General features: G+C 44.7%; 1 protein-coding gene across 1 annotated transcript in view; it reads right to left on the reverse strand.

The window, feature by feature from the left end:
• IL1RAPL2 (interleukin 1 receptor accessory protein like 2) overlaps positions 1–17,645 on the reverse strand; it is a 1,350,034-nt gene that overhangs the window by 756,652 nt on the left and 575,737 nt on the right. The gene's annotated exons all lie outside the window — the stretch shown is intronic.

Consider the following 17,645-nt stretch of genomic DNA (forward strand, 5'->3'; position numbering starts at 1 on the left):
ACCTGAACTGCTGAGCGGGTGTGCAGCCTGCGATGATGCGCCATCCTGGCGGTCCGGACTGGTGGGGATTAGTGTGCGCCCTGCTGGACCGCAGTGTAGGCTTGAGCCAGCGGGCAGTGCGGGCCTCCTGCAACGTGGCAATGCCTCGCGGTTCACAGAGTTAATCGCACCTATAGGGCTGAGCGGGTGTGCAGCCAGCGATGATGCCGTGTGCACTGATATGGTCTCTTCCATTGCGTATTCAAGACCCAGAATCAAGTGTGTGACCTAGTGGCCCGCGGAGCGGGGCTGCATGATGTGGAGGGTGCCATGGTCACGGGCCCGGGCTTGGTGCTCCCACCAGTATGTGTTCAGCCCTCTTGGAGACACAACGGTGTCGGAAGGTGAGCAGTGAGGCCTGGTTGAGCAGGGGCGGGCAATCACTGCTGGGGGGCCGGAGGGGGTGGGGTGCGGCAGCCTGTGTGCGCAGGGGCGGGCAAGCGATGATGGCGTGTGCAAATGTATGGACGCTGCCATTCATGTCCCTGTGAACTGTTTCAGATGAGGTACCTGGGGGACTGCTGTGTATACCGGCACGTGGTTGGAGACACACCGGGGGCAGCAAGTGAGCAGTGAGGCCTGGGTCTGCAGTGTCGGCACTCTCTCTCCCTCTCTTTCTCTCCATCTCTTTCTCTCCCTCTCTCTCTCTCTCACTCTCTCTCTCTCTTTTGCTCTCTTTCTCTCCCCCTCTCTCTCTCTCTTCCGCTCTCTTTCTCTCCCCCTCTCTCTCTATCTCTCTCTTTCGCTCTCTTTCTCTCTCCCTCTCTCTCCCTCTTTCTCTTCCCCTCTCTCTCTCTTTCTCTTTCCCTCTCTTTCCCTCTCCCTCTCTTTCTCTCTCTTTCTATCTCCCTCTCTCCCCCCTCTTTCTCTCTCTCTCTTTCGCTCTCTCTCTCTCTGTACTGTGATGGGCGAATGACACACCTTCTTTTCTGTATTTCTGTCTTGCAGGCTGTGACTTACAGAATGCACAGAGAAGACCCGCCGTACCTCTTCGCATTGTTGTTTTTTGTTTGATCTGTAATAAACGTTTTATTTGGATTATATGATATGAATGTATGAGTTCCCTTTTTCTGGCCACACCTGTATGTTGGGTGTTGTGATTGTGCGACTTCAGGCGATTTGTTTGGTTCATGGTTTCATGGAGTTGATGTGCCATCTCTTTGTCCAAAGGGGGGTGGCTGGGGTCCTGGGGGTGGTGGGTGTTGTTGCTCAATTGGGGCTCCGGGCTGCATGTTCAGTTGCTCGGGTGCATATGTTGTTCTTCATGTTCGGCTATGGGCTGTGCTCCATAGGCTGTTGCAGGTTGTCGTCCAACTTTACACCAGGTCAGAGCAGGTGTTAAAATCCTGCTGCTAATGCGCCTTATCTCATGTTTTGTGATCTTATCGCCGATCTTGCTGGTCATTTAGAATGTTGTGGAGTGGTTATGTTGCAGCTTTTTGCTTGGGAACGCCTACTCTGCATCTCATTAGCGTTAGTTGCCGGGGTAATCTGTGGCGATGTTTTTTGCGACTGCTAACGCAGGTAAACTGGTGATATGGGCTGTTAGCACCAGCTTGTGAATGGGGCATTAAATTTATCGCGCTAATGTGTCAATAACTCGGCGATACATCCTTGAGAATATGCCCCAAAGTTTGAGATGATTGACCACTAATTGTTCAGTTATTTAGGAGAAACTATTGACATCCGTGTCGAATACAATACTATCAGCTCTGATTTTAGCATTCTGAACCTTAACTTTCTGTTTTTGAAACAAACTGAAGAAACTGCATTTCTGAAAATGCTACAAGAAGGGCCAAATTTTCGCAGAGGTATGCAGAAGATTAATGGACTACTCAATGGGACCAGAGAAAAACTAAGTAATAAAAAAATTTGAACAGATTTTTACAAAGTAAACAATAAAATGAAAATAATATAACGTGTAAATCCACACGTTACAAAAATGAAATCACATTAAGCTTACAGGAGAGAATGTCACATTATTGTACACTTAATTAAAATGTAATTACATTTATTGATAACCACAAATCAATTATGTTAGAAATTGGGTTTTTGGTTGAGGACAGAGTGAACCCTTCTCAAGCAACAACCACAATCCCAGTCATGGTGAACCACACTAGGAGGCCCAGTACGATGTCCGCCCGCCACACTGGTGGTGCTGGGACCATCCGCCAGTGGTTCGGCGGTCCCGCACCGGCGATTAGGATGCCACCGCCACCGTGGCATCCTCTATTCCCAGCATTGGCGGGCGGTGCTGTGAGCACCGCCCGCCACAATGCTGGGAATGCACTGTGTTCCTTGTCATGCACAAGGTGACAGGCACCGTGAGGTGCCTGCAACCATGTCCATGACAATGCAGGGGGGTACGCATCCCCGACATCCCCAATGGGCCCCGGAAGAGAATTCTGCATGCCTGTCTGTTTCCGCACCCATGCTAATATGGATGGCGGTGTCTAGCAGACACCGCCACCATATTAAACCCTTTTCCGCCCGGGCGATTTGTCGACCGGGCAGAAAAGCGGCAGACGGCCTTCCCAACCACCGAGGTACCCCCCCGCCATACTAATGTAATTACATTTATTGATAACCACAAATCAATTATGTTAGAAATTGGGTTTTTGGTTGAGGACAGAGTGAACCCTTCTCAAGCAACAACCACAATCCCAGTCATGGTGAACCACACTAGGAGGCCCAGTACGATGTCCGCCCGCCACCCTGGTGGTGCTGGGACCATCCGCCAGTGGTTCGGCGGTCCCGCACCGGCGATTAGGATGCCACCGCCACCGTGGCAGTGGCATCCTCTATTCCCAGCATTGTGGCGGGCGGTGCTGTGAGCACCGCCCGCCACAATGCTGGGAATGCACTGTGTTCCTTGTCATGCACAAGGTGACAGGCACCGCGAGGTGCCTGCAACCATGTCCATGACAATGCAGGGGGGTACGCATCCCCGACATCCCCAATGGGCCCCGGAAGAGAATTCTGCATGCCTGTCTGTTTCCGCACCCATGCTAATATGGATGGCGGTGTCTAGCAGACACCGCCACCATATTAAACCCTTTTCCGCCCGGGCGACTTGTCGACCGGGCTGAAAATCGGCAGACGGCCTTCCCAACCACCGAGGTACCCCCCCGCCATACTAATATGGCGGGGGGTAAATGGGTGGTGGGCGGGGAAGGATGTAGGGCGGATCGCCTCTGCCATGCGGGCGGAGGAGATCCGGCCTACATCCTAATGGGCCTCTAAGTCACTAAATTAACTTTTGCTTAACCCTCAGGCAACTTGGCACACTACCACCTCCCTGCAGGTCCTATTGTTCACCATCTGAGCACAGTATGCATTCCTGATGGGGGAGCAGTTGACAGGCCCAGTTAGAAACTCCTAGAAGGCTTTAAAAAGTTTAGGCAGGAAAATGCCAACCTTCTAAAAGTGGCATTTTCAAAATTGTAATAAATAAAATGACTTCACCATTAAAGACAAATTTAAATTATAATTTATTTGAGTACAAACATGACATTTATACCTGCTCCCAATCATAGGCTAGCAGTTATTAAATATAATAAGGTAACCCAATGTTATTCTGTGAGAGAGGTAGGCCTTATATTAGTGTAAAATAAATGTAGGAGTTTTTCACAACCAAAGCATATAAAAATTAAAAACATGTCTTCCTTTTTAAATACCATGCACCCTGCTCCATGAGTGGTTAAGGCCTATCTTAGGGGTAACTTATGTGACTTGAAATAATTAAAGAAGTTGGTTTAGGCCTAGCAAAAGGTTTACTTTGCCGGGGTGAAATGGCAGTTTAAAAGTGCTCCACAGCCGGCAGTGGCAGGCCTGAGGCATGTTCGACAGTGCTACTTTAGTGGGTGGCATTCAGTAGCTTATACATTTACATGTAGTAGCATTTCTAGGGACTTATAAATAAATTAAATGTGCCAGTTGGGACGGTTTGTGCATGTTTAAGGGAGACAACACAAGCATTTTACCATTAGTGAAGTGCACAGAATCCTAACGCAAACAAAAACAAATTCGATAAAAATTGGGGAGTGAAGGCAAAATGTCTAGGGGATCACCACTCCTAGGATGTCAGGCATAACAACTAGGAAAAAAGAAAGCAAAGCAATAAGCAGGAGATGAGCATAGAGAAAAAGATGCAGAAAAGTGACAGTGTAAGAAAATCACAGGGTAGTCTCTGGCTTATGCCCACCCTCTTCCTGACTTCTAAGGTCTGCCTGCCCAACCACTGACAAATGCTGCTTACACCTAGGCCTGCCTGTCCTTTGTTACCCTAGACAGCTCAGAGCATAGCCCAGGAAGGAAGAAAGCTTAGACAAAGGAGGCATCCCCCGCAACCAGACTGGCACTGAGTATAAGAATAGCACCTTCAGACACTTTTACCAGAACACTGCTGCACTTGTGGAAGATTCAGACGAAGGACTGCCCTGCTGGCTGAAGAAGACTAGAGATGTTTGCCTTGAACACATGCACCACAGAAGTGATTCCAAGAGTCAGTTGGATGACCTCCTGTTTTTCCTACCGGGATGCAACAAGCTTCCAGAGGCCTCCCTACAACTGCCCAGCAAAGCCAGCACCAAAGATTTTGTTCTCATATAAGTCATGCCTAAGGTAGGTTGTAGGTAGCCCATGGGTCAAGATGCATTGCAATCAAAATGTTGGACAGGTAATCTTAAGTTTTACATGTCCTGTTAGTGAAAAACACCTACATTCATTTTTCACTACTACAAGGGCCACCTCTGCCATAGGATAACATTGGGTAGCTTTATTACATTTAATATGAGCTAACTTTTGTTGCAACCAGGTAAACATGACATGTCTGAAAAAATCGTAATTTAAAACCCTTTTTGATGGTAAAGTCAGATCTTAAGTTACAATTTTGAAAATTACACTTGGGCTTTCCTTGCACTCACTATTTGGTGCCTGCAGCCTGTTCCTGGGTCACAGGACTGAGTGTAGTTGGCAGTTGGACTTTGTTTCTTCCTCCCCGACAGCCACACAATAGAAGGATTAAGTGTGGCTGAATGGGCCAATAACTGGCACAATGGGGGGCGGGCTGGGCGTAGCCCCATGTTGTAAAGAAAGATACAGAGTCCATCTGTTCATGTAGGTTACTTCTTTAATGATAGCTTGGTTCCAGTACAGAAGATCAGGATGGTAGAAGAGGTTAGATAGTAGGAAGATAGCCCCACCAGGAGCAAGCTCCTTTCAGCTCAGCCTGAGTACACCAACTGACAATCTCCCCTAGAGAGGCACCCAGGCATTCCATGATGTCATGCAACATTCCAACAGAGCAGTACAGTGAAGAATAGCTTACAAGTAATTTACCACACATCCTCTTTCCTTAGGGAACAAAAGAAGTAAAGTAAGATACCCAATAAACCTTTGGCAAGAATGTGCAGCAATAAGGTGCACCTATCCTCAGGTGTAATGCATGAGGTATCACGAATATGACTGGCATGAACAGAAATGTGTTAAAGATCACAAACAACATTACTACACGCCCCATCCCCCTCCCTTAGGGAAAACAATGCATGGCACAGATGAAAAACACAATGCAACAAGAAGGGCGAACACCCACCCAACCTCCCCAAAAGCGGGTACACCCAGGGAAAACACCCTGTTAACCAGGTGGATGTAAATACAGACCCTTGGGAGAAAACAACATCCCCAATAAAAGATACAACAAGGATTAGAATCACTCTAGTTAGCCCAAAGAGAGCAACCACAACCGGAAAGACACTAGAGAGAAAACATGTTGGAAAGACACAAAAATTCCCCTGATTAGGCTAGAAGGCATGCTGACGCTTAAGATCCGCTAGGAATAACAAAAGAGATCTAAACAAAAAACTGCACATTCAAAGTCCTCCAAACATGAAACCCTTGGCCACGAGTTCCATGGAGACGGACTTCGACCGGAACACAGTGTCAACTAGAAAAGAAGACCCATTGATAGCGCTGGAAATTAATCAAACACGCCAAAAAAAAAAAAAAAAAATACAGGGTACTAACCCTTGAAAATAGAACAACCTCCCCTAAATAGGGTACACCATAGGGTACACATACCCAAGGAAACTGAAAACTAAAATGGAGGCATTGCCTACCCCCACAACCCCCCCAAAGAAATGTGTACACACAACGTATGAAGACTCATAAATTCAGGCATTGACTACCTACAAACGCAACCTGAACCACATCCCCTAACTAGTTTACACCTAGAAGGGTACACCACAGGGTACTAACCCTGGAACACCCAAAACTAAATTAGAGGCATAGATTACCCCCACAACCTCCCCAACCAAATGGGTACACTCTATGAATAAAGACTGAGAAATTAAGAGCAGCAACTACCCCCACAACCTCCCCAAAGAGGCAGATACGCTGCATGTAAAACACTACAGAAAACAACACAACTACCCCTAGGTAGGGTACACCCACAGAGCAGTCACCCTAAAAACTGACATGGGGCATTGACTACCCCCCCAAAGACAACCTCCCCTAACTAGTCTACAAATAGAAGGGTACACCACAGGGTGCTGGCTTTGCGAACAGATACAAAGCAAAAACTACCCACAAATGACAAAACCTCCCCTAACAAGGATACACCCCAGTACACTACAAGTAAAGACAACGTAAAAAACACCCAACTTCCCCTTAGAAGGGTACAGCAGAAGGTACATAAAATAAGACTAAAAAAAACAACAACAGACCTTCCCATGACAGGATACAGCAAAAGATATACATCAACCAAAAACTTTAAAACCTCCACTCAAAACAGAGTGTTAGGACAAGAAATAACACATCGAATTCCCCTCTCACAAGCCAATACCAGCAGTGCTAAATGAGAGAAGGCAAGAAGAAATTGCTAGGCACCGGTGATCGGTCTATCACCAGACATTCCCCATCAAAGAAGTCCCGCAGCTTCTTCAGTGAGCATTCACTGAATGGGAATGTCCAGAGTACTTAGCGCTCTCATTGCTAAAGTTGACTGTAAGTTATTACCTGCACACCAATGTACCTGAATGTTCGACAAAAGTTGCAAAACCGCCACATCCTCCGCTTACCAAGCCGCAACATCCTTTTCCTGCCGCGCCGCTTAATGAACACCAGAAAGAACTGCGCAACAGGTAATTTGTTGTCCGCAGAACTTTATTGACAACGCAGACCGCAGTAAAGATTAGCATGGAGGAAGAGTTTCCAAGTCCAAAATGGCGGCACGCATTTTGACGCCGCGCCGGGTGGCTCACGGCACGCATGCACTGGAGAGCGTCCAAGAGCAGGTGAGGAGATGCGGGAATGTCGGAAGAACTCCAGGGGTCTGTGACGGAGGTAAGTGCGCGCATGCTGGTGCTCGCGGCGAATATCCGAACATTCAAAAATTTTGCGCAGCAAGGCGAACGACTAAACGCCCAACGGACTTACCCCAGAAATGGCACCACTACAGCAAAGCCAATTGGGGAACACACGCAGCCCCACGAATGGCAGATACACCAAAACGCTCCGCCCAGCTTGCTGATGTCTCCACAGAGGCACTGCAGGTCCTGTTACACATGCAATGACTTGAGTACTTGCACATAGCTCCCCGTCACACCAGCCAAACAGAGTAACAGCCGATCTCCTTACAAGATGAATAAAGATACTTCAATGCAAGATGCTGAAAATGTCACCAAAAGTCTCACTACCTTTTTAAAAATACATCGCTGCTCTCACCATGAGACCTTGAAGGCGCATACAAGACACGACACTTGCAGGCAGGCTGGGGTTGAAATAAACAAGGAGACACTGTAGGCTTGTTACCAGAGAGACTCCTCAACTCTTACAGGTGACAACAGGTTCCACAGTGATGTGGATACAAACGCCCAGGCTGCAGGCTGTCCAGATGGTACAGGACACTGGTGGGGCTGGCCAGGGCGTTGCCTCTGACTTTCAATTGACATTTTGAAAGTCCTTGATGTCCATAGATCTTTGTCTTTTGGTTCCTTGGTTCCTTAGTTGTCTTTCGTCCATAATACACGCGTAAGTCCTTCAGATCGTCGCCAAAAATGTTGTAAAGAAAGATACAGAGTCCATCTGTTCATGTAGGTTACTTCTTTAATGATAGCTTGGTTCCAGTACAGAAGATCAGGATGGTAGAAGAGGTTAGATAGTAGGAAGATAGCCCCACCAGGAGCAAGCTCCTTTCAGCTCAGCCTGAGTACACCAACTGACAATCTCCCCTAGAGAGGCACCCAGGCATTCCATGATGTCATGCAACATTCCAACAGAGCAGTACAGTGAAGAATAGCTTACAAGTAATTTACCACACCCCACTTGCAACCTAATAGTCTGTGCTCTGGCATCACACAAAGAACTTGTCACCCATGCATGGTTCATACAGCCAGCTAGGAGTCAGGGCAGGGGAAGCAGAAAACATCAAATACTTTAAAGAGAATACTCTAGAAACTTCACCTACTTCGAAGAAGGCACCAAACATAACAATAGGACACACTCTTTAGTTCACTTTCTGGAACTGTAGAAGGACCCTCAGAGGACTGCCTGCTTCTGTCACCTGCTGTGTATTCCACAAGACTGCTTTGCAGCATCTGGAAGGACTACTTTGCTGCCTTCTTCTCAACAGCAGCAAATCCTGTTTAGCAGCCCTTCACTAAAAGAGATTTTCAACTTCCCAAAAAGAAACTACGTATGAACGTAGAAATCTTCACTGTGAATTTGTGCAGCAGCTCCCCGACAGCTCAGTTCCCTCCTTGGACACTGCCTGCAGCCTTGCCTCTCTGTACTTTACCTTCTCAGAACATTCGTCTTCAAATTTCTTCAGAAGGTAAGCGCCGACAGTGCCTGATTCAGTTTCTGTATCCGACTTGCACTCCATCGTGATCAGCCATATTTTTCTTTTTTTTTTTATTGTTTAACCCTTTTTACTCAGTATACACATTGTATTACATATTTAACATTTAACATTTGTACATTTTCCAGCCAATTTTGAAATACCCATCCATAATTTCACTTCATCTGATTGAAATTTAAACAATATCAGCAAGAGAAGAACATAGGTTAAAAAAACAGGTAGCAGATAGGCCTATATTGCATATTATGTTACAGTACCCTGTGATGCAATAGTCTCTTTCCACTTCCCTATTGGTTCCCAAATTTTTAACCCTAACTTCCTTCCCCTTTTCCCCTTGCGTGCATATATTGCTTTCTCAAGGTTATAGCTAGCTAATAAATTTGCCAGCCAGCTTTGCATTCCCGGGGGGATCTTTTCTAACCATGCTCTTGCTATCGTCAACCTCAGAACTGCCATAGCCATAAACATAAACTCCTTATATTCAGGTCCGTCCTGGTTATCTCTCCCAAACGAAATCCTCAAAGGTGTCAATTTTACCCGTACATCAAGTGTATTAGCAAGAAAATCTTCCACATTTTTAATCAGACTATACAGCTGGGGGCAGGTTGCAAACATATGGATTATATCTGCATCCCCTGCATTACATCGGGGGCAGGTAATACCAGTGGAGCCTCCCCATTTAGCTATTCTAGCGGGGGTGTGATACAATGAAAATAAAGTCTTGTAGTGCTGCGATTGTAAGGGTCCCGAGCACAAAATATAACAGCCCATATTCAAAGATTCTTGAAAACTTCCTGGGTCCCCCCCCAATTTTCCAACCCACTTATTGCTAACTTTCTCCATATCATCCATCTTCCCTTTTACTAAGAATGCATAAAAGGATCTAATTGTACAGTCCCTTCCTGTTTTTATTTTCTCCAGCACTTCATTACCATCAAAGCCCATGCTGCCACCCTGCTTACGACCAAGAAAGCTCCTTAACTGTAAATATTTGAAGAAGTCCCTTCTCTCAATGCCATATTTAATGGTGAGGTCTACAAACTGTACGATCCCTTCCTCGTCCATTAAGTCTCCAATCTGTACTATCCCTTTTTGAGACCAACTTGCCATTATTGAATCAGCGAATACTTCTGTAGGAAAGGACTTATTCTTATACAGCCTTGTATATCTGTTGTATCTTCCAAGTCCCATTTTTTTTAAAAAGGCATTCCATATCCTATATGCTGCCACTACAGTCTTAAATCTAGTCCTTTTATGGTACCCAAACTCAACCGTGTTTAAGAAATTATTTTCTGCCTCCGCCCCCAGTACTATAGAATAGACTTCCGTAGACATGGTCGTAGCCCCTGAGTCTCGCCCCCCGCCCCCAATTAACCCCTGCATATACTGTAATGCTGCTGCCATTTGATATAACCTAAAATCAGGGGCTCCCCATCCCCCTCTATCTCTTGGGAGAGTCATAAATCTGTAGGCCCGCCTGGTTTTCCCATGCGCCCAGATAAACCTATTTAGTACTCTCTCTAGCATGTTAAACCATTTGGCTTCAAAGACCAGAGGGACAGAACGAAAAAGATATAAAAATTTGGGCAAGATCAGCATTTTGATTACGTTAACACATCCCAGCAAGGAGAGATGTAGGTTATTCATCCTCTCCAGATCCCTCTTCGTCTTATCCATCAGGGGGGTCAAATTCATTTCTACGATTTTATCCAGATCCGCCACTAATGATATCCCTAAATACACTGCCGAGTTAACCACCCTATCATCATTACATATAGCATAAGTGTTTTTTATAATCTGTGTTTTGGATCTATTTAAGCTATAGCCCGATATCCGTCCAAACACCTGGGCCTCTGCCTCGACTTCCTTTATAGCTAAAGTGGGGTTCGGCGTTAAAATAGCTATATCATCTGCATAGGCTAAAGTCTTTATCATACTGCCATTTACCCGCATCGGCGGTATCCCCTGATTTGCTTCCAGTCGTCGCAGTAGTGGTTCAAGATATAGCGCGAAGAGGAGGGGTGAAGAGGGGCAGCCCTGCCTGGTCCCCCTAGCAATTTTAACTATATCTGACAGTCCTCCGTTCACTCTAATTCTCGCTATTGGGTTACTGTATAGTATCCGTATGGCTTTAACAAAGGGTTCCCCTATACCGCACCACCTCATAACCTGCCAAAGGTAGTCCCAGGAGACCCTGTCGAATGCCTTCTCTGCATCTAAAAAAAGTGCTGCGACAGGGTCCCCTAGGTTTCTTGCAGAGTCGAGCATCGTAACAACAGTCCTGACGTGCTGCGTTGTCCCTTTCCCGGGGATAAATCCATGCTGAGTGGGGGTTACCACCTGCTCGATGATCCCAGCCAACCTCTTTGCTAAAATTTTAGAGTATATTTTTATGTCTGAGTTCATTAGTGTGATTGGTCTATATGATCCTGGTGCTTCTGGTGGCTTCCCTTTTTTCAAAATTACAATTATGTCAGCCCCTCCCCATGATTCCGGGCTGGATTCCCCTCGTTGAGCTTGTTGCATTAACAAAAACATATCTGCCACAAGCACTTTTTTAAATACTTGGTAAAACTCAAGCGGGATTTGGTCTGGTCCCGCTGCTTTACCCGTTGGTAAGCTACCAAGGGCCTCGTTAAATTCTTCCAGCTGTAGGGGCCCATTTAATAACTCCCTATCCTCTTCGGACATTAATGGCGGGCTGATATCTCTCAGATATTCCTCCACTTCTCGTAATCTTGTTGGTCCCTCTGGGGTATACAAATCTGCATAAAACTTTCTAAAAACATCCCTTACTAAATCAGAGTCCATAACCATATTTCCACATGCATCCCTGATTTCTTTTATTCCAGCTGCAGCCACTCTCTGCCTAGTTCTACTAGCCAGAACTCGCCCCACTTTCTCACTAAATTCATATGTCCTTTCCTTTTTTGTCAGAAATTGGTCCGCAGCTTGTCTAGCCAACCCTTCCACTGCTTCGGCTTTTAAGGCAATAATTTTAAGCAAATGCTCTTCTAAAGGCAAATTATTTACTATGGCCCTACTTAAGTTCCCTTCTTCTCTTAATAGTCTCTGCCCGATCTGCTCTCTCTTGTCTCTTTCTCTCTTTTGCCTTCTTAAAACAAAACTGATTGTTTCTCCCCTTACTCCTGCCTTAAAAGTATCCCAGACCACTCCTGGAGCTGCTGTCCCCCTGTTGATATCCCAAAAGAATTTAATCCAAGCTGTCATTTGCTCCCTATATACAGGATCTTTTAGGAGGCCTCTCTCAAAAGTCCACTGCGATGGCATTTTAGGTGCTTGATTAAATTTAACAGTAAGAATAACCGGACTGTGATCTGACATCAGCCTAGGTAACTTCTCCACTTGTGCTCCAGAGAGGAGACGATTAGAGATCAGAAAGTAGTCCAGCCTAACCATAATCTGATGTGGCGCAGAGAAGAAGGTACTACCATCTAAGTGGGGGTGTAGCTTCACCCAGGGATCCATCAAAGCATTATGTATGACCATATCAGCTAATGCCCTGAATACTTTCTTCTTCCTACCCCGATATATCGCATCTGGAAGTGTAAATGAACTCACTGGATCATGGATATTAAAATCTCCACAGCATACTAAGGGCTCAGGCCACTGAGCTAACTCAATATCAAGAAACTGGAATACGTCTGGATCGTCTTCCGTGGAGCCATAGATTGAAACAAGAGTAAATTTCTGGCCCCTGAAGCATACTTCTAGCATAACCCATCTCCCCCATTGATCTTCCTTTTTCTTCCCTACAATCACATCCCTTTGCCTACCCAGAATAGCTACCCCTCTGGTCCTAGACCCCTGCTTAGTGCAAGCCAATACCTTAAAACCTAATTGCTCCAAAAGATATGTCCTCCCTGCTTCTATATGAGTCTCTTGAAGGCATATCAAATCTAATCGCATAGGTTTCAAATATGCTGCTACTCTCATCCTCTTGCCCGGCTCGTTGAGACCGCATATATTGATTGACGCTATCCTGCACGCCATATCATTGACATTCGTGGATCCAGCCAAAAAAAATAACCTTTATTCACCATCTTCAAATCAGCGTGTGTACATCGAATAACTCCTACGTAGGTAACAATGTGCCAAACCTTCTGTTCTAAAAAACTCAATTGTTGCTGTTTCCCCCCCCCCTGCCTCCACCCCCTCCTTCTCCCCCCCTGCACTGCCCCCCCACCCCCCTCCCTCCTACAGGCAAATAGGTCAACAGACCTATGTGTGCCCGCCTTGGTTGCACCCGCCGCATCCCTCTCCCGCAAAGTATCTTACTTATGCTGTGTTGCCCTTTTATCCCTTCTTATCTATAACACAATCATCTATACTCTGGTTGCATTCTTATGTATGCAGATCCCCATATCCCCTATCCTCCCTTCTGCTTCCTCATTTCCTCCAAAAAAAGCTCGGCTTTGATCTCAGAGTTGAACATCCAAGTTTTTCCCTTCACAATTACCTTAAGCCTAGCCGGATACAGCAGGTATGCTTCCAACCCCAAGGCTTGGAAGGGAGCGATCATCTGCCTTAACTTCCATCTCCTCTCTACGGTGAAGTGGCAGAAGTCGGGCCTGGCAAAAAAGGTGTTGCCTCCAAAGGTCTTCCTACTGTCTATTCTTGCCTTGCTCAGAATCTCCTCCCGAAGCAGGAAGTTCCCAACATAGACTAGTATTGCCCTCGGGTGATTTTTCTGACCGCCCCTCCCTGCTCCTCCTGTGGCCTGAGCTTTCTTCATTGTGAAAGGGAACCTGTGTACCCTCTGTATTTCTGTTTCCCACTTCCACTGGGATTCTGGGAAGGCGCCCTTCAAGAGATTTATCACAAATTGCCTGACATCCTGCCCCTCTGACCCCTCTGCCACACCCAGCAATCTGACATTGTTCCTCCTCTGTCTGTTTTCAAAATCCTCCATCTTCCAACGCATGTCCTCTGCCATTTTTTCCTGCTCTGTCTTGAATGAGTGCCATCTCCCAACATCATCCTCAAGTTTGCCGGTGCGCTCCTCAACCTCTGTTACACGTTCCACAAGTTCATCATATAGTTTATTAACCTTCTTCAAACTACACTGGATTTTCTTTGATGCCTGCCATATTTTTCTAACGTGACCCAGTCTCATGGGACTAGATATTCAGGATTTGCGCTTTGATCTTTGAGGCGTTCTTTTTTACCTTGAAATTTAAAAATTCGGAACACCAGTTCTTCTGATCAGATTTTTGTGGTTCTGGTTTCAAATATTTTATTAAATTTACTTTCACATCCCATTCAACACACAACCCAGTTTCTCACAATTGCCCTCAGACTAAGTCAGTTTTTAGCTCTCAGAATCCTCCAGTAAAGGTCAAGTTGGATGTTGTCACTTGATATGGCTCTTCAAGGCACACTACATATGCTGCAAGTTGCTGCTGATTTAAGTTTTAGTGTTTCAAAATGCTCAGAGCAAGAAAAAGTTGGTTTCCTTGCCCGACCTGGGTGCAAACTCCATGGGCAAGCCTCATCACCTTGTCCTGTGGACAGAACAAATTTAAAAGTTCCACTTTTCTTCAACTGCAGTCAAAGTTATTTATGGTCAATCCTTCAGCCCCTAGTTCCTCAGGAGAGGCTTTGAAGTAACTGGTCTCTATCCTCCCAGGTCTCCTGCATGACCCACTCTTGATGTGAGAAGTCCCTATGAATTTTGTCTTCTGGAACAGGCAAACAAGATGTCAACCACTTGAACCATGGGATGCAGTTATAATCCTCTGGAGACAGTGGGATACCACTAGATGTGCACTAGACAGTGATTGGAGAATTTTCCACACCCAATCCAGGCTACTTTTTTGCAGCCCCCACCACCTTTGGCAGAACTTCCTCTTCTCATTATAACATTTCTCATGAGCTCCTCTTTCAAGTCAGGCTGGCAGAAGCTTTCCCTTTCCAGCTTCATAGCCATTCCCCAGTTTAGATGAGCTCTCCTCCCAACTGAAATGATCTGAACTGGTCCTCTCCCTGATTGCAATTGGAACTAGCAAGTATACAAGGGTCCTGGTGTTGACAAGAATAAACCTTGCCTGGCATCTTCAAGTAACCAACAAAAATCAAAAAGTGTCAAGGCTATTCATTGTTCTGTTAGGTATTTGTGTGCACTGCCGGACAGCTAATCCCTTCTAAACGGCCAGTATTGAACACCACATTCTTTTTTTCTGGGCTCAGAAGCAGGCTATTGTCTTTTAATCCAGAGTTGTTAACTCTCCCAGCCAAAAATGTACATTCCACCTCCAAAGTTCTGGCTCAGGTCACATAAATGGTATTTTAATAAAACTAATTTTCCACTAAAGTGATCAGAAATCTGATTTAACCATTAAATTAAATTTCGAAAATTAATTATAAATGACTTTGAACAATTTTTCTAGCATCTTCCCAAGAGACGATGGGAAATAACCGTCAGTACTAGCACAAGAAGGAAAATGGAGGATCACTCAATGTACCACCTCCTTTCAAAGCTTAATAACACGAAGAGTGTGGTGAGACATTCCTATGGGAGAGCCAGTATTTCCCTGTAATAAATCTATTATCTTATGTGATCCCCAAAAAGAAATGAAAAAATATATATATATATTTATATATTTGGATGAGGTGGTCTCACCTACATAATGTGGCATGCTTTAATGTTGGCTACCTCATCCCACCCTGGAGGCCGCCTATAAGAATTCCTCACCGCACTCTGTGTTATTTAATTACCAACAGTCACTGTGAGAGTGCTGGTTTCTAAAATATAGTGTGCCATTTTTTATACATTAGGAACCTTTAGGATGGTGAATTAATATTTAACATAGGTTTCACTAGACGGTCAAAGCACTATTCCTTCTTGTGTGTTACTACAGTGCCATTCAACTGCAGTCCAGCTAGTGCACAGTGGTACTCTCAGTAGCCATATCATTTTTGCCATTTATGTAGGTTGAGTAAATACATACTACAACCCACATATAGTATTTAACTTCCATGCTTTGGATGCAAATGCTACATCATTACCATGGCCTTAAGGAAAAGTTAAATGAGCCAAATCAGACTCTATTCTACTTTTAGTAGTGACATAGAGCACAGAGTCCAACAGCCATCAAAACCAGACAGTGAAAAAATTGGGGGACTGCAAAAAAGTGGTATGCTTTCTTACAACTTATTGTTACCTTTATTTCATTTTAGTTTCCTTTCTTATTTGCAGGAAACATGTTCAGAGATCATCAACTCATGTATTATTCATCTTTGCCTGTGTTATTTTGTCAAATAACATTTTTCATTATTTTAAGCTGTCGCTCATGGAGTATTAAAGAAATTCCAGCAAGGGAAAAAACATTAACAAATATAAAAATAAGCTTTTATCATACATATATGTACTCAATGCTGTGGAAATATGTATTATTTCTTGTCATACCCCAAAAAATTAAATACTGCTAACATGACATGCTCAAAATGAAAATGAATTATAAAATAACAATTCATTGCACCTCTCTATACACTTTGGGGCTTATTTATGTGAGGCTTTCGCCGTCGGAGCATCACATTTGCTTACGTGCCTGCGGCGCAGACCTCTCAACCATGTCTATGAGGCCATGCAAAGCCACTCTGTGTAACTTTCGATGACCTCATAAATATGGAGTGAAACAAAGTAGGACAAGTCAATGTGTTTCCTTACTCTGCACCAGAGAGGCATTCCATGCGCATTGCGGTTGGTTTTCCTACACAACACCAATGGATGTTGATGCTGCCCAAGATTTACTTAATCATGTAAACCAGGGGCAGTGCCAAAACCTTACACTTCACCAGAACAGGCATAACAAGGAGAAATATGTGTATTTCTCTTCGTTTTTTCCTTTTTTTTGCGGTATTCTGCATTCAAAAACACCTCTCATCATTTTATTTTTTGCAGGAAGGTTCCCCTTTCTGCACAAAACCAATCATGCATTCAATGCTGACACCCTTGCACCATGGTGAAAGGGTGCCTGCATTGGCGCTAGGCAGCAAATTGTGCACCAGTGCAAGGGGTAAGGACAGGAATTAACCATATATCAAAAATATGATGCATTCCTACCCTTTCACATTGAAGTAGGGCAGCACAGTAAGAAGACTTGTGGCGCTGCCCTACGCTAATTCCAGTGAAAATGAGCCCCCCCTGTGTCACTTATGTCACATAAGCACTGTTAACATTATCGGCAGAGGATACCTTTCCCAGTGAAATCAATGTTGGTTAACGGAAAGATTTTGAACTGTACTCAATGTCTCGATATCTTAGGCAGAAAAGAAAATTCAAATCTACTCACACACCTCTTTTCACACTAATAGGCTCCTATGAGGCCAACCAGCTAGTGCTTGTTGATGACAAACCCAACAATATCAACAGCTAGAGGTAATACCTGTTAATGCAATGTTCTGAGTAAGATCAAAATCTATTCTTACTAGGGAAGGTAGCGATAACATGGAACTAACCATAACTTTCCACATAATAATTTGCTGTAAAAGGTCAAGCAACCAATACCCCTTCACATGTTCACATGCTATCTTTCTGTTCCAGTATCAGGTTTTATATTTCATCGTCATCTATTGGATCATGAAAAACAGCACATCCACAAATCACTAAACGTTATACTATGTACCCCGCTGTACTAAAATTCTACAAAACTTCTATTGTGCCTGTCATTCTTTCTTTAAGAGATAGGTTTTGGAATACTTCCCCCATCCTATTGGGACTCTAACC

Source organism: Triturus cristatus, chromosome 5_2 (genome assembly GCF_964204655.1).
Source record: "Triturus cristatus chromosome 5_2, aTriCri1.1, whole genome shotgun sequence".
Taxonomy (NCBI): Eukaryota; Metazoa; Chordata; class Amphibia; order Caudata; family Salamandridae; genus Triturus; species Triturus cristatus.